Source organism: Canis lupus, chromosome 33 (assembly GCF_011100685.1).
Source record: "Canis lupus familiaris isolate Mischka breed German Shepherd chromosome 33, alternate assembly UU_Cfam_GSD_1.0, whole genome shotgun sequence".
NCBI lineage: Eukaryota > Metazoa > Chordata > Mammalia > Carnivora > Canidae > Canis > Canis lupus.
The window spans coordinates 3,006,242-3,029,443 of NC_049254.1; the positions used below are offsets into that span (position 1 = coordinate 3,006,242).

The 23,202-nt window shown below is 36.4% G+C and overlaps 1 pseudogene; it reads right to left on the reverse strand.

The window, feature by feature from the left end:
• Positions 1–874: 874 nt before the first annotated feature.
• On the reverse strand, positions 875–22,804 carry LOC119877849 (annotated as a pseudogene).
• Between the last annotated feature and the right edge of the window lie 398 nt (positions 22,805–23,202).

The following is a 23,202-nucleotide window of genomic DNA, read 5'->3' on the forward strand; positions in this document are numbered from 1 at the left end:
GATTCTGTTTCTTTCTTTCTCTCTCTTTGGCCTGTGGTATAATCTGATGTCTGAGCCACCAAAGCACCCCTGAACTAATGTTTAAACATGCCACTGAGCCCTGAGTCTTTCAGGGTTAATTACGGGAAAATATAGTTCTTAAAAGAAAGGTAGAAATGAATTCCCTCCTCAAAATACCCTTGCAGGTTTATGACTCTCAGGAGGCAGAAATATTTTGTTCTAGTTTCTAATGGCCTTCATGATGTCAAGATTTAGTATAAGAATGCTCTCAGAGTGACATTGATATTAAAGAAGGCTGCCAAGACCACGATATCTAGAAAATTGGTTTACGATGACAATTGCCTTATGAAAAAATGCAAAAATATGTGCAGTTGTGGACGGAGTGTCATACACAGTGTACTGGGGCATCATTTGATTTCATTTTTATTTATATTAAATTTGACAATATAGAGTCCTTAGAAAAACAAGCTGTCTTCCCTCTAAGCGTGCTTGTACCACAGACTGCTTTAGAGGAGACTGGCTGAACCGACGGTTACAGCAAATTTGTTGCGAATACTTTGAGGAGAAGAAACCCTCACGGAGGGGCCTCTCCTGTAACAGGAATTCTGAAAGTGATTGAAAAACTATGCGAGGCGTCCAGGTGCTCATAAATCTCCATAAAGGCAAAAAGCTATCACAGGTATCATATTTCCAAGGTCCCGTGTTTTTACAACGTAATTTAAAAAAACCAAAAAACAAAAAACAAGAAAGCAGTCGATAAGAAAGTTAATTACCATTTTTAAATGAGGAAGCTAACCTTAGATTGTGAAATAAATCATTTTGTGTTATTGTTTAATGTTCTGCTGTAAAAGCTGGATTTCTTGCACATACGTGTCTATGGCTTTTCAGGCCGTATTGATGGGGAAAGACTACTCTCATTATTAATTGTCCTGCAGGGAGCACATTTGCACATTTGCCTCTTCCGTCTTGCCCCTTGCCCTGCACGGGGGACTGTCTCTGCAGCCTGAATAATCGTTTGGTCTGGTTGTGAGGCTTTCTCGAGAGACCCTTTTCCAGGGTCCGTGGAAAATGTAGTGGTAAATGGGAATGAGAACTTCTTGAACTGGTTATAGGGGAAAAAAATGTCAAATTTCATCAGAAAAATACGAAGAGTCAGGAAGAAAATACGCTTTCTCTTCCCCGATGGCCTCGCAGGGTTGAAGGCCTTGCACTGTCAGCCCCTCCAGTTGCCTGTCACCTGTGGAAGGTCTGAGGTTCCAAACACCTCGCATCCCTGTTACTGTAACGTTGAAGCGACTTGATGATTGGGTGGATCTAAGTCATATACTCTGAACTAATTTAATTGACGTCTGAGTTTTGAATTTTTTTTCCTCCCCACTGAAACAGTAGCATCGAAGTCAGAATTCTGTAACAAGAATAATGTCAGGTTCCATTTCATTCCCAGAGAAGAGGCTGAGCAATTAATTATTTGCTGATGGGTGGCTGGGGCCCGGTCAGGGGTGAGTGTTGGAGTGGTTTGGGTAAAATTCCCAAAGAAAGGCAATTTGTCTCTTATCCAGGCTACTTTTCCATAAGTATTTCTCAGGGTTATTTATAACAGCCACATGAATTGTAGTTCAATATTCTACTCACCATATAATACACATTCATTTATCTATTCGTTTGTTAATTTATTTTTTTCATTCAATGACTATGAAGCTACATTCTGGGATTCATGCTGGGCACAAGAAATGCAAACATCCTTAAGATATAGTCCATGTTTTTATGGAGGCTATTAGCCGGGAGTGAGATATTTCAAAATCAATATTGAAAAATATTAAAAATAAAAATAGAAATTTTATCCTCTGTGATGCACCATAGATTTATTTGACAATATTATAACGAGACAGTTTCATGATGTTGTTCCTGGCTGTCTTTATATTCTTATTTCCTATCACTCGGTCTCACTTTTTATGTTATATGAATATTAAACAGATTTAGCTCTTCAAATCCTCCGGTTCTACCCTTATTTTGCATAGTGTTTCCTTTCCCTTCACTCCCCCATCATAATCATTTCTGACACAGTCAATAAATTAAGCAGACACATCGTTTAATTTTATTAATGGTGACAATTGAGAGTTATATGTTTTTTTCTTCTACTTCTGAAAATAGCATTTAAAATGCACCCTTGGGAATAATCCCTTGACAAATATCATTAAAAATTTATTTAAGAGTTTGATTTTTAAGTTATATTTTAGGAGGTAGGAAACAAATAGACAATATAATTTACACATCCAAAAACATCGAAAGAAATGCTAAAAAAAAAAGTATCATAACTACACTTTTTTCAGATTAAGTTGTAAATTCATTATGTAAATAAGCGAATGTCCTATCAGGATTTTAGAGTTACTCATACTTTTGTCTTGTTGTGGAGGAAAGTTTAATACAATAAATTGTCTAGATCACAGTTCGCGTGAACATGTAGTTGCTGTTTTTGTGACTGTTATTTTTTTTCACCTTTCTTGCATTATAACTGACAGTTGTCAGATACAGCATAAAATGTGGTGATTTTGATCCGATACACGTACTCATTGTGAAAAGACTCCCCCAGTGTTAATATGTCCATCACGAAACTTCATGCGTGTGAACATTTAAGTTCTACTCTTAGGCAAATCTCCCTCATACCACACAGTGTTACCAGCTATGTGGCCAGGTGACACATTCAGCGCTCAGCCTTTCTTCATCCCACAGCTTAGAGTTTGTCCCTTTTCCACAACCTTTCCCTATTTTCCCTGCACCCCCAGCCCCGGGCAACCACCCTCTGGCTCTATGAGGCCTACCTCTCTCCCCCCCACCCTCTCCTCCCTCCCCTTCTTCTCTCTGTCTTTCCAGAGGGAGGGTGGGGGCAGAAGGGGAGAGAGAGAATCTGAAACAGGCTCCAACCCAGTGTGAAGCCCGAGGTATGGCTCCATCTCACAGCCCTGAGCCAAAACCAAGAGTTGGACCCTTACCCAACGGAGCCACCACGTACCCCACTCTTTCCCTCTTTTGTATTCTTGGAAACTGTGGAAAATTAATTGTCCATAAATGCATGAGTTTGTTTCTAGGTTCCCTAGATTCTGTCCCACGATCAATACATCTTTTCTTAAGCCAATGACATACTGTTTGATTATTAAAGCTTTGAAATATAGATTGAAATCAGAAAGTTGATGCCTTCTGATTTGTTCCTTCTTGAAATCACCTTGGCTATTGGGAATCTTCTGTGGTTTTATAGATTTTTTTGGATGGTTTGGTCTACTTCTATAAAAAATAATCATTGGAGTTTTGATAGAAATTTAATTAAATCTGTAGATTGCTTTCAGTAGTATGGATAATTTTAACAATATTAATTCTTCCAATTTGTAAACATGCAATCTATTTTCTTTTTTGTGTGTTTTTCTCTATTTCTTTCATCAAAGCCTTAAAGTTTTCTGCATATAGATATTTCACTTGGTTAAATTTATTCCTAAATACTTTATTCTTTTTGATTCTATTGTAAATGGAATTCTTTTCTTAATTTTCTTTCAGATAGTCCATTGTTAATGATAGAAACACAACTGGCTTTTATATTCATTTTGTATCCTACAAATATATTTAAAGCTTTATTATTTATGACAGTTTTTTTCTTAAATGTTGGAGTTTTTTATATATGTATCATATCAGCTGCTAATAGAGAGAACTTTGCTTCTTTCTGATTTTTATGTCTTTTACTTTCTTTTATTGCTCTTCCTAGGACTTCTAGTACTATAGTGAAGAAAGGCAGTAAAAGTGGGCATCTTTGCTTTGTTTATAATCTTAGAGGAAAAGCTTTCAGCTTTTCAGTATTAAACAGGCAGTTAGCTCTGGGTTTGTAATATATGGCCTTTAATATGTTCAGGTATATTCCCCTTCTTATCCAGTGGAGGGAGTTTATATAATGGAAAGATGGTGAATTTTATCAAATATTTTCTGCCTCTACTCCAATAACTATATGATTTTTATAGTTTATTTAGATGCTGTATATCATATTTATTGATTTGTAGGTGTTGAACCATCTTTGTATTCCTAAAGTACATCCCACATGACATGTATGATTCTTTTAATATCACTGACTTTAGTTTGCTAATATTTTGTTGGAGAATTCTGCATCTATGCTTACCAGAGAGATTGGCCTATAATTCTGTTTCTTCCTTTGTTCTTTTGTTGCTTTCCTTCCTTCCTCCCTTTATTCCTTCTCTTTTATTTCAATGCATACTTTCTTTTTTTCCTTTTCCTTTCTTTCTTTTTATTTCTTTTCTTTTCTTTTTTTTTAAACTTTTTATTCTAATTCCAGTTAGTTAACATAATGTTATATTAGTTTCAGATATGCAGTACAGTGATTCAGCAATTCCATACATCACCCAGGGCTCATCACAACAAGTGCACTCCTTAATCCCCATCACCTATTTAACCCATTACTCCAACCTCACCCCTCTGGTAACCATCCATTTGTTCTCTTTAACTAAGACTCTTTATCTTGGTCTCTCTCTCTCTCTTTTTCCCTTTGGTTATTTGTTTTGTCTCTTAAATTCCGCATATGAATGAAATCATATGTCTTTCTCTGATGATTTATTTTGCTTAGAATTATACTCTAGCTCCATCCATGTCATTGCAAATGGCAAGATTTTGGTCTTTTTATGGTTGGAAATATTCCATTGTCTATCTATACCCCATCTTTATCTATTCATCATTTGATGGACACTTGAGTTGTTACCATATCTGGGCTACTTTAAATAATGCTGCTATAAACATAGGAGTGTTTATTCCTATAAACATAGGAATTCATAGGGATACATTATGTATCCCTATGAATCCCTATGAATTCATGTTTTTTTTGCATTCTTTGCGTGAATACCCAGTAGTGTGATTGCTAGTAGTGGAACACAGGCTCTTTTATAACTTTTTTGAGGGACATCCATACTGTTCTCCAGTGTGGCTGCCTCAGTTTGCATTCCCACCCACAGTGCAGGAGGATTCCTTTTTCTCCTTTCTCTCCATAGCCTTGTCAACACCTGTTATTTCTTGTGTTGTTGATTTTAGCCATCCTGACAATGTGAGGTAATATCTCATTGTAGTTTTGATTTGCATTTCCCTGATGGTAAGTGATGATGAACATCTTTTCATATGTCTGTTGGCCATCTGTCTTCTTTGGAGAAATATATGTTCCTGTATTCTGTCCATTTTCTAATTAGATGATCTGTTTTTAGAGTGTTGAGCTATATAAATTCTCTATATAACTTGGATGCTAAAACTTTATCAGATACGTCATTCGCAAATATCTTCTCCCATTCCATAGGTTGCCTTTTAGTTCTGTTGATTGTTTCCTTTGCTGTGCAGAACCTTTTTCTTTTGATGAAGTCCCCATAGTTTATTTTTGCTTTTGTTTCCCTTACTTCACGAAACATATCTAGATAAAGGGTGCTCTGGCCAATGTCAAAGAGGTTACTACCTTGTCCTCTTATAGGATCTTTATGGTTTCAGGTCTTGCATTTAGGTCTTTAATCCATATTGAATTTATTTTTGTGTGTGTTGTAAGAAAGTGGTCCAGTTTTTTTTTTCTTCTGCATGTTGTTCAGTTTTCTCAATATTGTTTGTTGAAGAGACTGTCCCTTTCACATTGGGTAATCTTTCCTGCTTTCTGGAAGACCAATTGATCATATAATTGTGGATTTACTTCTGGGTTTCCTACTCTTTCTATTGATCTATGTGTCTATTGTTCTGCCAATATCATACTTTTTTGAGTACCACAGTTCTGTAATATAACTTAAAGTCTGGAATTGTGATGCCTTTTGCTTTGATTTTCCTTTTCAAGATTTATTTGTCTATTCAGAGTCTTTTGTGGTTCCAAACAAATTTTAGAATTGTTCCAGTCCTGTGAAAAATGCTAGTGGTATTTTGTTAAAGAGCGCATTAAATGCATAGAATGCTTTGGGTAGTATAGACATTTTAACATTATTGATTCTTCCAATCCATGAGCATAGAATTTCTTTCCATTTCTTTATGTCATCTTCCATTTCTTTCATCAGGGTTTTATGGTTTTAGAGGACAGGTCTTTCATCACCCCTTTGGTTAGATTTATTCCTGGGTATCATATTATTTTTGGTGATATTGTAAATGAGACTGTTTTCCTAGTTTCTCTTTCTGCTCCTTTATTGTTGATGTATAGAAATGCAACAGATACATTGATTTTGTATCCTGAGACTTTACTGAACTTGTTTATCAGTTCTAGTAGTTTTTTTGGTGGAGTCTTTCAGGTTTTCTATGCAGAGTATCATGCCAACTGTCAGCAGTGAAAATTTTACTTCTTCCTTAACAATTTGGATGTCTTTATTTCTATCTGTTGTCAATCTGTTGTGGCTGGGATTCCCAGTACTCTCTTGAATAAAAGTGGTGAGAGTGGACATCCTTATCTTGTTCCGGATCTTGGAGGGAAGCTCTCAGTTTTTTCCCCCTGAGGGTGATGTTACTTGTAGGTTTTCCCATATGGTCTTTATTACATTAAGGTATGTTCTCTCTAAACTCACTTTATTAAGGGTTTTTACCTTGTATGGATGTTGCATTCTGTCAAATGCTTTTTCTGCCTCTAATTAAATGATCATATGGTTCTTATCCTTTTTCTTATTGATGTGATATGTCACATTGAGTGATTGTGAGTATTGAGCAAACCTTGCAACCCAGGAATAAATCCCACTTGGTTGTGATGAATGATTTTTTTTAAGTCTATTGTTAGATTTGTTTTACTAGTATTTTACTGAGGATTTTCACATCTGTGTTCATCAGGGATATTCGTCTGTGATTCTCTTTTTTAGTGGTGTCTTTATCTGGTTTTGGCATCAGGATAATGCTGGCCTCATAGAATGAACTTGAAAGTTTTCATTCCTTTTCTATTTTTTGAAATAGTTTAAGAATGGGCAGTAAGGCTTCTTTAAATGTTTGATAGAATTTGCCTGTGAAACCATCTGTTTGTTGGGACTTTTGTTTTTTGAGTACTGATTTATTCTATTTGCTGGTTATCAATCTGTTCAAATTTTCTACTTCTTCCTGATCAGTTTCTGTAGTTTATGTTTCTAGGAATTTATCCATTTCTTCTAGGTTGTCCAATTTGCTGGCATATATTTTTACATAGTATTGTCTTATAATTGTATTTCTGTGCTGTTGGTTATTGTTTCTCCTCTCTCATTTGTAATTTTATTTATTTGTTTCTTTTTCTCATTTTGGTATGAGAAATACCAAATTCTGACTAGAGGTTTACCAAGTTTACTGATTTTTTTTTCAAAGAACCAACTCCCAGTTTCATTGATCTGTTCTATTATTTGTTTAGTTTCTCTATGATCTATTTCTGCTTTAATCTTTACCATTTTCTTTATTCTGCTGGCATTAGGCTTCATTTGTTCTTTTTCTAACTCGTTTATTTGACATTTTTTCCTGCTTTTTGAGCCAAGCCTGTATTGCTATAAACTTCCCTCTTAAAATGACTTTTGTTGCATCCCAGAGGTTTTGGACCATTGTGTTTTCATTTTCATTTGCTTCCATGAACTTTGTGATTTTTTTCCTTTATTTCATGGTTGACCCATTAATTGTTTAGTAGCATTTTATTTAACTTCCATATATTTGTGGCTTTTCTAGATTTTTTTTCTTGTCGTTGACTTCTAGTTTCTTAACATTATGGTCAGAAAAGATGCATGGAATGATTTCACTCTTTTTAAATTTGCTGAGGCTTGTCTTATGGGCTAATATGTGATCTTTTCTGGAGAATGTTATGCACACTTGGAAAGAATGTGTATTCTGCTGTTTTAGAATGGGATGTTCTGAATATATCTGTCACATCCACCTTTTCCAGTGTGTCATTTAAAGATATTACTCCTTGTTGATTTTCTGTTTAAATGATCTGTCCATTGATATATAAATGGGTGTTAAAGTCCCCTACTATTATCCTATTATTATTGATTGGTATATATTTCTGAACTGTTTTATGCATTTAGGTTCTCCTATATGGGGTGCATAAATATTTACAATTGTTTTATCTTCTTACTGCATTGTCACCTTTATTACTATGTATCATTTTTCTTTGTCTCTTGTTACAATCTTTGTTTTAATGTTTATTTTGTCCAATATAAGTATTGCTACTTTGGCTTTTTTTTTCTTTTTCCTAAATGAATGTATTTTATTTTTTTATTTTTTTTTAATTGAAGTTCGATTTGCCAACATATAGTATAATACCCAGTGCTCATCCCATCAAGTGCCCCCCTCAGTGTCCATCATGCACTTACCCCATCGCCCTACCCACCTCCCCTTCCACAACCCTTTGTTCATTTCCCAGAGTTTGCCTTTCTTTTGACATCTGTTTGCGTGATAGATATTTTTCTATCTCCTCACTTTCAATCTGTAGGTGTCTTTAGGTCTAAAATGAGTCTCTGTGAGCAGCATGTAGACGGGTCTGGCATAGGCTGCTGTCTCTTTAGGGGTGGCATCCCACCTGTCACTTGCCTTCCTGGCTTGCCCTGTCCTCAGTCAGCTGAATTTTAAAGCTCTAGGCTTCAAGTTCCACTGGTTTTAAAAACTCCCAGAATTCAGCCCCTCTGATTTTTAAAGTCAAATATTATGGGATTAGTCTTCCCTGTGTGAGCTCTCTGATGCAAGGGCTCACTTCTCTGCCCTCTCCTCACACACATCTCCCTTCCTCCTGCAGAAAGCCTCTCTCTACCTTTCTGACTTTCCTAAACTTTCAGATGCAGCTTCTTCTCTATATTTAATTGTGGAGTTTGTGCTCTCCGACTTCAGATCATTCTCCAGTTTATTGACTTGGATGTGAATGGTATCTATTTGGAAACACAGGCCACAGAGGGCTCGTGGTCCTCTGACACTACTTTCTTCTCCAGGACCCAGATTCAGTTTGGGGGAGCTTTTGATGCTGCCATTTAAGTTGAGTGGTATTCTTTCTCCTCAGGTTAAATATTTTTCTTTTATTGTAGTGTCCTTGTCTGGCTTTGGTATCAACTGAGTAATGCTGACTTCACAAAATAAGTTAGGAGGTGTCTTTTTTCTTTTTTTTAATTATACTGTGCACAAAATTTATATTAACTTTCTCTAAATGTTTAGTGGAATTCACCAGTATGGCCATCTGGTCCTGGATTTTCTTTGGGTGCTTTTGTGCCCATTAATAACAGCTTCTTTATTTGCCACAGTCCTGTGTGGTTCATGAATGCAGACCCCATTGGTTATTAGAGCCAGGCTCTCTGGAGTCCTCAGGTAGGACCCTAGAGCTGCCAACCATAGATGTATGCAAGCTCTTCCAGGGAGTTATTGATGTCTTGGTATGAGCTAGAGGGAGAAGCTGGAGATGTCTACCATTTTTATCAGTCTCTTAGGAAGATTATGGCTAGTCCCTAAATAGGTGCTAAATTAGAAGCCTGACCCTTAAGCCATAGCTTTTAAAATAAGTAGCTGGACTCCCTTTAGAGAAAAAACTGAACAATGGACAGACTTTGCCTGTACCCTATACACTGAGGCCTGAGGAAATAGCTGCTACAAGTGCTCATGCACTTTTTAGCAACTGCTCTTTGTTTGCTATAGTCATGTGGGTCTCAAGGATGCAAGCCTCATTGGCTTTCAGAGCTGGGTATATTGGGAAACAAATGCCTTAGGTGGAAGTCTTAAAGGTTGGGGCACTAGCTATATGATCCAAACCCTAACGTGCTCAGGGAAAAACTGGACATTGGGGTTTCTCTCTTAGTTTTATGTCACTGTGCTGGAGGTGGTGTTTATGGTGTGGGTGTCTCAGCCTTTCCTACCCACTTTCATGTGAGTGTATTCTCACTTGCCTAGTGTGTAGGGGTTGTTCAACTACTTTCTGGATTTTGTTCAGTGGTAATTGCTACATGCTGTACATTGTATCTATGGTTGAAGGTGAGTTGAGGACCTCTTATATTGCTATCTTGGTCTGGCCCTCAACTTTAATTTTGATTTTTAACTTAAATACATGTGTCAGAGACTTGTTTCCATCCTATGAAAGCAATTCTTACTAGAGTGGCCCCTTTTCATAAGCTACTAAAAAACTGGAGAAAATATAAAATAAGTACTTTCAGACATTGGACCACAGGGAGCAAAGAACTCTGATGCTGAGAAAAGAGAAACATAGGTGAGACTCCTACAATTTTTCTGGCTTATTTCTGAGGTGATGTCCCAAGCAATGTATTTAGGAAATCCATGCAAAGTACAGCAGACTTGCTGAGTTGAAGAGTCAGAGATTAGAATTCAGGAAGTCTTCTGGATAGAAATAGTGGACAGGAATGGGAGTCCTATAGAAAAACGAACTGCACAGAATAAGAGCTCCAGAAATCTGCATGAAAGTATTGTCTTTATTAGTTTGGGCTGCTATAACAAAAATACTATAGATTGAGTGGCTAGAACAATAGACTTTAATTTCTCTCTGTAGTGGAGGCTAGGAAGTCCAAGATTAAGGGGCCAGACTATTTAGTTCCTCAAAGAGTAATCTTTCTAATTGCAGACAGATGCCTTCTTGCTATATCCCCATAAATTGAAAGGGAGATTGTCTTTTTCACGTATCTTCTTATGAGGACACTGATCTCATTCACGAGTGCTCTATCATCATGACCCAATTACTCCCAAAGGTTCCACATCCAAATATCATCACACTAGGAATAAGACTTCAACATATAAATGACAAATATCCAGAGCAGGTATCTTTGAATCTATTGCTTGAATACTGATACATTTATATGTAGAGTGAAATGTTCTATGAGGCAAGATAGCAAATGTTAGGAATACTATAAGATAAACATTTCCCAAACTTACACAAAGTTTAAATGTCCTCACTGAATACTTGGGAATTTAGTAATAAGCTAGGGCATTTCTTAGTAGTAAAGTTAACATAACATTAGAATAATTAAGACATGTTCTTAACAGAGCTTACAGACAAGTCTTAACAAGATCAAATTATTTATAAATAATCAAAATGTCTGACTAAACAGTCATTAAATAAAAGAAAACAAAATTCTGTTGCATACAATGATGTAACATTCAAACTGTTGGTCTGCAATAAAAAGAAAAGCTAATATATTATGAAGAAATTGGAAAATGTGACTGACAAGAGAAAAATCAGTCATTACAAACAGACACAGAAATGATAGATATGGTGGATTGCAAACATGATTTTGAAACACTTATAAGTATTATCAACCTAAAAGTTCCCAGGTGGCTCAGTCAGTTAAGTGACTGACTCTTGATTTCTGCTCTGTCATGATCTCAGGGCAGTGAGATTGAGCCCTGCATCAGGCTCCATGCCCAGCTTAGGATTCTCTCTCTTCCTTTCCCACTGCCTCTCCCCCTACTGCCTGTGCACACACACACTCTCTCTGTCTCTTAAAAAAAAAAAAAAATGTGTTATTGACTTGCTCAAATATTCAAAGAAAAACACAAAGTATGTGGACAGAAATAGAAGATATAAAAAGGAAGTAAAGAAAATTCTTAAGTAGAGAACTATGCGATAGGGAATCTAAAAGTTACTGAATAAAAATAGCAACTAGATCCTGTTGAAAAAAAACTTTGGTGAACTTAATGACTTGGTGATCAAAAATAACTATGCAGAAACTCAAAACCTGGCAAAAGAAAAAAAAAGAGCAATATTTCAGTGAATTATGAATCAATATAAAGCAGTCAAATACATATTCAATTTGTATTGACCTTGGGTAGGCTAAAAACACATTTAAGAAAATGTTTAAAAATTTCCCAATTTGACAAAACTTCTAAAAATCTTAAACTCTTAGCAGGAAAATCACATATAAAATGATATGGCATGTAATAATTTAGTCTTTGGAAAAAGTAGAGAAATAAGTCTCAAAGGCATCTGATAGAAATGCTACATAAATGAGAATAATAATAAAATGATTGGTCTTCTTATCAGAAACAATGGAAGCCCAAAAAGGGGAGAAAAATTAAGGTCTTAATGGAAAAAAAGTCAACTAAAAATTCTTTATCAAGCACAAATATTTTAAAAATACATTAAACAATGTCAAATTTGGAAAATAGTAGGGAATATTTAATAGCATTATACATTGTTGATGAGAGTATAAAATTGTATCATCGCTTAATTGTAAACTGTCTGAGGTTTACTACAACTTGCAAACTAACATTTTAATTTAATTTCCTGCCTGCTAGCAGAAAATGCAAGATTTCTGGGTCATATATAAATGACTTTATTACTAATGGCAAGCTAGGCAGCGTAGGCTTCATGTTTACATGTTTCCTCTGCCTGCCATGTCCCATAAGAGTAATGCAGAGTGATCCCAATAGATGGGTCTAGTAGGTCACATCATAACTGAAGGATCACAAACTTTAGGAATTTAATTATTTTATAATGTGCACGAAATCTGTCTGACCTCCACCTTTTAGGAAGACATATTTTCACATTGGATCCTTAAGGAATCTGGACAGAGAGTGAACTCTATCTTCTAAATCTGTTCTCTCTCCCTTTATATACGTGTGTGTGTGTGTGTGTGTGTGTGTGTGTGTACACAGGCAAAATAGCCTGGAACAAAGACTGTCAGTGTCTTTGCTGGAAAGAAATATAGAAATTTGAGAAACCCATAAAGAATGATCTTGAATAACACTTTGGAAACTACTTGTCAGTTTCTTATAAATCTAAATGTAGGAGCACCTGGGTGGCTCAGTTGGTTAAGCATCTGCCTTTGGCTCAGGTCATGATCCTGGGGTCCTGGGATTGAGCCCCATATCAGGCTCCCTGCTCAACGGGGAGCCTGCTTCTCCCTCTGACTCTGCTGCTCCCCCTGCTTGTGCTCCCTCTCTCTCTCTCTGTCAAATAAATAAATAAAATCTTTAATCAATCTAAATTTATATTTACTCTGTGACCCAGAAATTCCCATTCTACGTATTTCTTCAAAAGAAATGAATATATATGTATATATATTCATCAAGACTTGCACAAGAATGTTCACAGTTAAATGTATAAATAACATTTACCTCTCAGTAATAATTCACACAACTCAAAAAGTGGGTAAAAGAATTAAAGACACGTGAAAGGCTAATAAGCAGATAAAAAGATGCTCTAAATTATTACTTGTTAGGGGATTAAAAAATAAAACCACTGTGAGTTACTACCAAATATCCAATAGAATAATTTAAAAAAGAGAATTTTAAAAATACTGAAAAATACCAAGTGTTTGTAGAATGGTAAACAGCTATAATTCTTAATGCATTTCTAGCAGATATGAAATGGTACAACTCCTATTAGAAATAGTGTAGCAGTTTCTAATACATTAAATATACACTTACTATACCTATTTCCTTGTGCATGTTGCTGCATCATACTCAGGTTGAAGGCAGGAAAAAGGGAAAAACAAAACAAAACAATAAGACAATTTTTAACCATAAAATAATCCCTGGAAGGATTATTATACTTTATTATTCAGCATTGTGTCACATGGTTTGCCTTTATCAATAAGAAATTTTAAGAACCAGTATTTTACTACTAAAATGGGGAGAAAAATGAAGTTTGGCAATTTGTGATGAAGCATCAAAATAGTGAGATTGAGAGGAAAATATTTTTTTACATCCAAGAGCATAGAGAACATCATTCAAAACTTGTTTCTAGAACATTAAATAGAATCCCTAAGGGACATCTCTCTGGTTAGATGAGATTTCTATTTATGTATATGTTAGCAAATGTTTGCTATGCATTATTTCTTTTTCATCTTTTCACAGAATAAAAGACAAACTCCTACTCATGATTCTGTTGACAAGTTTTTAACACTGATTTTATTTAAAAATAACCATAAATATGTAGTTCTACAAATATATTTCAACTTAATCATGTTAAATGAACCAGTTTACATTCCTAGAGCTCATAGGGTTTTGAACTACACATGGTAAGAGACAAATGAATTCTATATAACAAAAACACAAATTTTGTTCTAACCACCTACCATTCAGCACTTTTTATAGAGCATACAATGTTAAAATCATTTTTCAAAGTTGTTATAATGAGTTTACATGATAATTTATAGATACTTACATAGTGAGTGTGGCTATAAAGCAAAGCAGACTTTTCTTATGAAATTTAAAAAATAATTAACTTGACTATGTAGTTTCTGATCATTCTTTTAATTACAGCACCTGTTTTCATATCCATAAGCCCCCCTCCCTAAGAGGAAACAATCTTTTTTTTTTTTTTTTTAAGATGTTATTTATTTGAGAGAGAAAGAGAGATCATGGAAGAGACAAGCAGTGGAGAGGGAGAAGCAGGCTGCCCACTGAGCAGGCTGATGTGGGGCTCGACCCCAGGACCCTGGGGTCATGACCTGAGTTGAAGGCAGATGCTTAACCGACTGAGCCACCCAGGTGCCCCAGGAAACCTTAAAAGTATTTTTACACCATCCTGGAAGGAGCCCTCCACCCTTTCTCATGTGATAGGTAGATGACAAAAACCAGATTGGGTGACAGGCAAATGGAGGGTTAATCAGACTAAAACAGCCCACCAGTAAGCTCCTAAGTCCCCTAGACTTAGAAACTGTAAGTGACAACCTTCTCAGGTCCCCTCCCTCTTAGGGAGCTTCGTACTAAACCTTAACAAACTTTATTATTGCTCAATTATTATTATTATTATTGCTGCCCACCCCTCCTCATCCCATTTGCCTCTTCATTCTTCCAAGTGGCATCTGAGGACCAAGCTCCTCAGACACTGAGGGAAAAGAAATCCTGCAAAAACCATCTGAAGGAAATAGTATATTTTATTATTTGTTTTATCCTGTGAGGTTGTTTTCCCAACTCAGCAGAGAAATGATTTGTTTCCCTTCCATTTTATAGCATAAATGTGGAATTACCTGTTCTTTTCAAAATACACCACATTTTTTTCCTTTTAAACATTCTTATAGTGTCAATTTTCTTTTCCTCTTTCTTTACCAATATCAATCCTAGCTAGCTGAATAAATTGATTTCTCCAGAAATTGCTCTCTCTAGAAATTGCTCTCTCTAGAGAACCTTTACCAAGCCAATAACTGGGAATGTGTGCCCATCTCCTAGGCCCTGTGGCCCCTGCATTGACCCCCTTCTCCTGTTTTATTGTCTTACTTACTCTGAACTTACTCAGCCATTAGACTGTGATGTCTCTGTAGGCACGCACCCTTCCCTTGTTTCCCAGCACTTAATGTAGCGCTGAAAATACCATACCCACGCAACACTTATTGAAGAAATGGCCATTTAATTCTCTGTCTGCATCTATGAATTTAATAAATTCAGTCACAATTTGTGGTACTTTAGCTACCACCTCATGCATATTATTGGTTGGTCACCCACCAGACCCATGATTTTGATTAAAACTTGGCAAAATCACGATGAGAATATGAGAAGGAATTTTATTACAGAACCAAATATTATTGAAACTATGGATTCTCTTATCATTCTAGAGATTGGAAAAAAAGCTGTCCACTTAGTTAGATTCTTTTAGATTGTCGAATTGAAAATGTAAGAAACCACACATGCATTCCAGCTGATTCTTTTGTCGGGTCATTGAGCACCAGAGTCAATTAAAAAGAATTCTTAAAACTTTTTATGGTGTAACTTAGTTTAAGTTTGTCTGAGGAGCACGGGGACAGGAACCATGGGTAGAAAGAGCTATCTTTCTTGCTGGATGAAGCTGGTGGTTATATGCTTAGTGCTCAAGGGGGAGCGGACATGCCAAACGTACTAGATCATACAAGTTTTCTTCCGATTTCTAGGCATACAACTACTTTCACAAGGCTTCCTTGGTGCCTGTCATTCGGCTTAATATTAACTATCAGTGAGATATACAGGCAGTTGTGAGACCCTTTAAAGATGTAGCAATGAGCTTGTAAAACATCACTTCCGGGTGTGTCCATTGGGTGTTTCCAGAAGAGATTAGCATTTTAATCATTAGCCTCAGTAAAGAAGATCCTCCTCAACAGGTGAGCAGACATTATCTAATCTGTTGAGGGCCCAAATATTACAAAAGGCCAGAGGAAGTGTGAATTAGCTGTCTTTGCATGAGGACGTCCATATGGCATCCCTGGTTCTGGGGCTTTTGGACTCAGTCTGGCATTATTTGGCTCTCCTAGTTCTCAGGCCTTTGGGATTGGACTGGAACTATAACAGTGGCTTTCCTGGGCCTTCAGCTTGCAGATGGCAGCTTGTGGGACTTAGGCTTCATAATTGTGTGAGTCAGTTCCTCACAATAAATCTGTATCCATCTACCATCTATCTTCATCATTCTATTTTCTATTGGTTCTGTTTTTCTGGGGAACCCTAGTATAAGTAGATTCCCTTAGCTTTTAGCATAACAATTTCCCAATGTTTCTTACCATGCTCATTTTTATTCTCTAGCTTGTCCTCCGTTCTAATTTTCTTCTTGCATTAGGGTCTTCACGTATACTTTCCCAACCTGTGTAATTGTTTCCAGGCCCAACGTCAATTTGCAATGTTTTGTTTAAAATTGTAAATATGTTATACTGCCCTTATTGTTCTTGAATTATATATATGTGTATGTTTCCTGATCTTCCTTGAATCATGTCATAAATATCACAATTGTGTCTTAGAGGTTAAGAATATTTTTATGGTGAGGAAAATATAGAGGGGTCTTCTCCTACCCTAGAAGAGAAGTGTGAGACACATGGTAGAAAACAAAAAAACTCATAAGTAGCTTGAATGAACTGTCTTATATTCCTCATCCTACATCAGTCTCATTCTTCATAGGATCAAAAGAGAAGATCACAAGATTAGTGTAGGAGATAAAGATAGCACCTACATTTCATTAAAAAAATTATCTTAATTTGTACTTTTTTCTCTTCATCTTCTTTTTCCCATGTGCTCACTTTATTTTGTGCTTTATACTATGTTAAAATATGTTAAGTTATGCTCAGTACAGGAGACAATTATGCTCAATACAAGCATGGTTTTTTTCCAGCTTACTCTTAGAATTAAGCAAAAAAGATTACTGATATCTGGCTTCAAGTTAAGGTTAAAGAGAGAAGATCACATTTATATATTCTCTCTTGACACACACACATATATACACCCACATAGATATCTGTATGTATGCAGGTGCACCTCAGAGAGATTGTGGGCTTGCTTCCAGATCCCTGTAATAAAGTAAATATTGCAATAAAGTGAGTCAGATCATTTACTTTTGGTTTCTTAGTGCCTATAAAAGTTATGTTTGCACTATACTGTAGTGTATTAAGTGTGCAGTCGAATTTTATTTAAAAAACAATATATATACCTTAACTAACAATACTTTACTGCTAAAGAATGCTAACCATCATCTGAGATTCCCACAAGTCATAATCTTTTTTGTTGCTTTGATGTTGATGCTTGCTATTTAATCAGGGAAGTAGTTGCTGAGAGCTGGGGTGGCTGTGGCAATTTATTAACATGAGACCATGTTTGCTGCGTTGATTCCTTTCATGAATGATTTCTCTATACAACGTAATGCTGTTTGATAGTATATTACCCACAGCAGAACTTCTTTCAAAATTGGTGTCAATCCTCTCAAACCCTACTACTGCTTTATCAACTAAGTTTATGTGATAGTCTAAATCCTTTGCTGTCATTTCAATGATCTTCATATCATCTTTACCAAAGGTGGATTCTCAAGAAATCACTTCCTTTGCTCATCCATAAAAAGCAATTTCTCATCTGTTAAAGTTTTATTATTAGATTGTATCAATTCAGTCACATCTTTAGAATCTACTGCTGATTCTAGCTCTCTTGGCTAACTCCACCACAACTATAGTCAGAACACACATGTTTGTCAGTTAAGTCTGGTGTGAACACCATCTGTGGTGTCCCCCGCCCCCCTCCAAATTATTATGATGGTAACATCAAAGATGACTTACCATAGATCACCATAAAATATAATTAAAAATTGAGGTATTATAATTACCAAAACATTACATAAGGACATGAAGTGAGCCAATGTTAGAAAAATGGTGCTGATAGACTTATTTGTCAAAGGGTTGCCACAAGACTTCAAATGCATAAAGTGTAGTATCTGTGGTTTTTTTTTTTAAATTTATGATAGTCACAGAGAGAGAGAGAGAGAGAGAGAGAGGCAGAGACACAGGCAGAGGGAGAAGCAGGCTCCATGCACTGGGAGCCTGACGTGGGATTCGATCCCAGGTCTCCAGGATCGCACCCTGGGCCAAAGTCAGGCGCCAAACCGCTGCGTCACCCAGGGATCCCATATCTGTGTGTTCTAAAGAAAAGGCTTACAGAAGCCATACTCTCAGTTTTGAAAGGGGGAAAACACATTATTCGTATTTGAAAAATCTAATAGAAACAGAAAGAAGAGTAGGAAAATCTATGCATAGATGAGGGCAACAGTAAGCAGCAAGGGAGATGAAGACAGAGGTACATAAATTGGGTGCTTAGAACATTCAACCTCATTAGCTGGGGAACCCCAGTGGAGAAGGCCAGGTTGGAGTCCCAGTAGAGAGACCTAGGCAGAGTGTCCTCCCCTCATGTGAGATTTCCAACTGACCATCCCACAAGGGCCATTTAGATAGGGCAAATGATGGGGTCTGAAGTTAAACATGTGTTTGCCTACATGCAGTTGGAAGTGAGCGGCATTCCTATGTTACCATGTCTCTATAGCCTCAAGGAGCCCGGCTGGGTGTGTTTGCCTCCCCTCTCGGATTCCATTCCAGGGGGACCAGCCCAGCCTGGAACAGGAGGGGATGGATGTAGGCAAAATGTATAGCTGTAGGCGTCCAGAGCAGAAGTAGGGCCATTTCTGACCTAGAGGCCAGTGAATGTCAAGTAACCAGGCCCTGGGGTTACTCGTGCAGCTCTTGTCTCACACGCAACATTCTTTGGCCTGAGTACCTGCAGGTTGGGGTGGTCGGTTATGCGGGATAAATTGCAGAACCTCCATCCCTACAATACACCGTGAAATACAGCAAAGTACAATAAAACAAGGTATGCCCATAATACTTATAAGAGCTTCTAAATATGCATGTGTGCGTGTATATGGGCACGTGTGTGTATTAGGTCATGAACCCAGCAGCCATACATGATTCCTGTGCTAGCATCCAGCTGTTTATCACTTTCATCTTACATACCTCTGTCAATTTACACTTTGCAAATGGAAATTGGTTAGGAGAGAACAAGAAAGATATCTCAAGACATTAAACTTGCTGATTATTTTAGAAAATAAGGACTCATAGATCGGAGGGAGGACTAAGAAGTTTAAAATAATGATTGGTAGAGACATGTCTTTAAGGTATAAAATGAGCAGAGTTGACATAACAGGATGAACTACATGATATGTTCTAAAACCCATTAGGGTGTAAGGTCAGAAAATAGTAATGAAGAAATTTGTCTATAGTGATACATGTTTTATTTATGTAAGAAGTGAAATTTTTATAGGGATGCTTACATGGGCATGATACGTAACATAGAATTATTTTGAATAATAATTCAAAACAAAAAATTGTTATAAGAATAGACCAACTAAAGTCTCTCAACTTTAAAAACATGAAGACATAATGTAATTGTGAATAGGAAAAATAAATATTTGAGATCTTTATCTTCAAAATTAAATTGGAAGTAGAAATCTAAAATGGAAATTAATTTTTATTTTTAAATTAACAATTGCATGTCATAACTGCAATGGTGAACTGATTTTATATGCTATTTTGAAAACATTATAAAAACATGTTTATAACCTTATTTTCATAAATTTCAAGTCAATATTATAATTTTTACAATTCAGGAGTGAATTATATCTCTTGTTTTAACTCTGCTAATTTATTTTCCAAATTTCCTTGGCAAATATTTGGGAGCACTAGAAATAATCCTTCACTTCATATGAGATTTTTGTAGCATCATTGAGCAGATGATTTTTGCTATAGGCACATTATGTCAATTTCCTAATTCCATCCTCCTGAACATCTGCCTTGGACAGAGATGTCTCTGTGGTGAGGAGCAGAGAATCTTCCTCTCCCTACTGGATATCAGATCCAGTGAGGATGGGAATTTTTGCCTGTTTTATTACAGTTTTAGTCTCAGAAACTAGAATATTTGGAAAATAATGGAAACTGGAGTAGTATTTGTTACCTAAACCAATTAGCTAATCAACCGATTAGTTAATTAGCTAATGAATTATCCGTGCCTATTTATTCTTATATAAATCAATCTCGGACAGCTTCCCATTTACAAAGGACTTGCAGATGGTTTCAAACCAGTAGCTGCTTAGAATTTTCATGACATTTCAAATATTCTGCAGTCTCATTTTGAAATTAATTTGTATTATATTATCTTACATGAACAAATTTTTAAAAAGTGTTTGATAGATGGCAAACAGAGCCATTGTCATGATGGAGCTTGTTGGCTTCTAAAGTTGAGTGACAGAGATGTGCCTTTGTGTAAAATGAGGAGGGATGTTTGAGAGAAGACTGTTGAGTGGCTGCTTCTTTGGTGAACATTTTTGTGATATGAGAACTTTTGCCTCCATATACAGACCTGTACCTGAATATTTTGATTTATGAATACTCCATTAATGTATTAATGCCTCTGCACAAATCCTGCCTTTCCTGTGGCCCATGATTTATGTATCTACTGCGTATCCATTGTATTTACACATGTAGTTACATATACACCCGTGCTATATGTCTAACATCTATATATGCAATAAATGTGTGTATGTGTATGTACCTATGTACATAACATAGCACTCTGGGACAAAAAGAATCTGCCTCCACTTGGTGTATCCAGACAGAAAGCTTCTGAAAATACACAATACTGAAATTCTGTTGGCCTCATATTTGGATCATTGTGCAACAGCACTCTTCACAATGGGCCCAGTGCTAGTGGATTAAATACATAAGAGCCGTGCTATTCCACCTAGTAACTGAGATTTAAAAGAAGTATCATGGGAACATTGATTTTTACTTTTTTTGTGTCCTTATTTATTAGCTTTAAAGAATACATCTTTGAAAAAGAACTAATTTGCCACAAAATTCAGATGTCTTTTACAAATGTTTGTTTATTTTGTGTTTTTTTTTTTCTTTTTAAGATTCTCCAATGGTAGCCTTTCTTTTAAAAATATTACTATAATTTTAGGTATTCAGCCTATTTTTTAACACTGTCACCAACCATACTTCTGCTAAGCACCTTACCTTGAAATCCAAACTTTCTTAAGTCACTCAAGTGTTGTAAAGCTCCATTAAAAAGAAATTATGTCCATAGGACACCATTCCTTGACATTTGATCTCTAAACAAGTGTCTTCCAATAGAATTTTCTGCAATGGAGGGATATTCTATGATCCGAGCATCCAGTATGATAGCTACTAGCCAGCTACATGTGGCTTTTGTACACTTGAAATGTGGCTAGTGAGGCTGAAAAAGCTAATGTTTTAAATTTCATTTAACTTTAATGACATACATTTAAATCTATGTAGCTGCCTGTAGCTACTATATTGGACAGCACAGTCTATTCCAAAACTTGAAAAAAAAAAAAAAAAAAGATTGTTGCAAGACCGAGAGCAGAGAGGATGGCTTGATTTAAATCAGATTTTATTCCTTCATTCAACTTATCACTCAACATCAATATTTATCGTTTGCTCCCTATTTTCTAGGCATTGGAGTAATTACTAATTGGAGAGCATTCAAGCATAAAGACATGTCTTATAAGAGAAAGGGTCTAAGGTAGAGAGTACTCCTCTTCATTCCCAAACATTCCCAAACCTCAGCATAAATAAAAATACTCATAGGAGAAAGGCAAGTAAGGAAATAAGCGTGTGTGTGTGGGATGGTGTTTAGAACATGGGTATATTTATATACGTGTGCATGTTGTTGATTAAATTCCTGGGACAAAGATTTCAAGAGGGAAGATATGGGTAAGGAAATTTATCAGGGAATGTCTTGAGATTGGAGAGAGAAAAAAACTAATTTGATGGAAATGTCGTTGTGAAATACATCTGAGTTGATCCTCTGGAAAGCTCTGGAGCCCAGTTATCAGACCGTGGCTGGGATGGAACAGCATCCACTAGTTACTGGATTGGTATAATTCCCTAAGAGGGATTCCTCAGACAAGCCTTGTTGCCACAGTCTGAACAGCTGAGAAAAGGAGTGTGTTGGCCTGTGAAACAGAGAGAGGGCAGAGGGAGAAGACCAAGGGGAGGGGAAGAGGACGAGTGGAAGATCAACGGGAGAAAGAATTGCCGATTCACTTCTTTTTTTCTTGACACTCTTCATTATCTTAACTTTCTGGTACTGAAGAATTTGAGGTAGTAGACAATACAGTATTCTTTAGTTTTTTTTGCATTATGAGTTCTTTAGTTGAGTCCTCATTTTAATGATTCTGAGGATCATAGTCCATTTATTTATTTACTTATATTTTTTATTACTCAATCCCCTGCCCCCCCTTTTTTTTGTTTAGCTTTCTGATGCTGTGTTTGTGCCTTCAACACTTTCACCATGATTTTCTGCTCGTCAATAAGGAAAGCACAGTTGATCCTGTCAGGAACACACTTAGCACCCATGAATCCACTTCAGACCCCATGGACATGTTGTTGTTGTTGTTGAGACAACCTCATGCAAACTTCAGGTCTCACAGCATGAACTCCTCGAAATTCGCCCAGGCCCAGGCCACATGCAGATTTTGGTGCTTCTTGGTATAAAGGTAAGCAACTCTATTACCAGGGGTTTGGAACAGCCTAGTTTTGTTAGAAGCTGTCTTACAGGTCAGCCTATGACAACACGTCAAATGCTGGACCATTCTGAATGTTTGTGGACACCAATACCCAGAAGAAGAAAAAGGCTCATAGTCCTCTTTTAAGGAATATTATATTTTTCACAGAAAATGAGTATGTACCAAATGCTCCATCTATGATTTTAAAAGACCCATGAAAACCTTAAAGTCCACATCATCTGATACGTTAGCTTATTTCAGCCTTGGGCAATTTTTAGGCTTAACTCCCTGGATAGGAATCTGATTTGTCTCTAAATCCTTAGTAGATCTAAACAAAAAAATAGTCAAGTGAATTAATTAGTATACAAAACCCTCATCTGTCTCGATGTAGAAATTGCCATGATCTCCAAACATAAGGGGATGTTGGTATATATTAGAATTGGATTTCCTTTTCTTTGTTTGTATCCCATTTCCTGCCCCTTCTG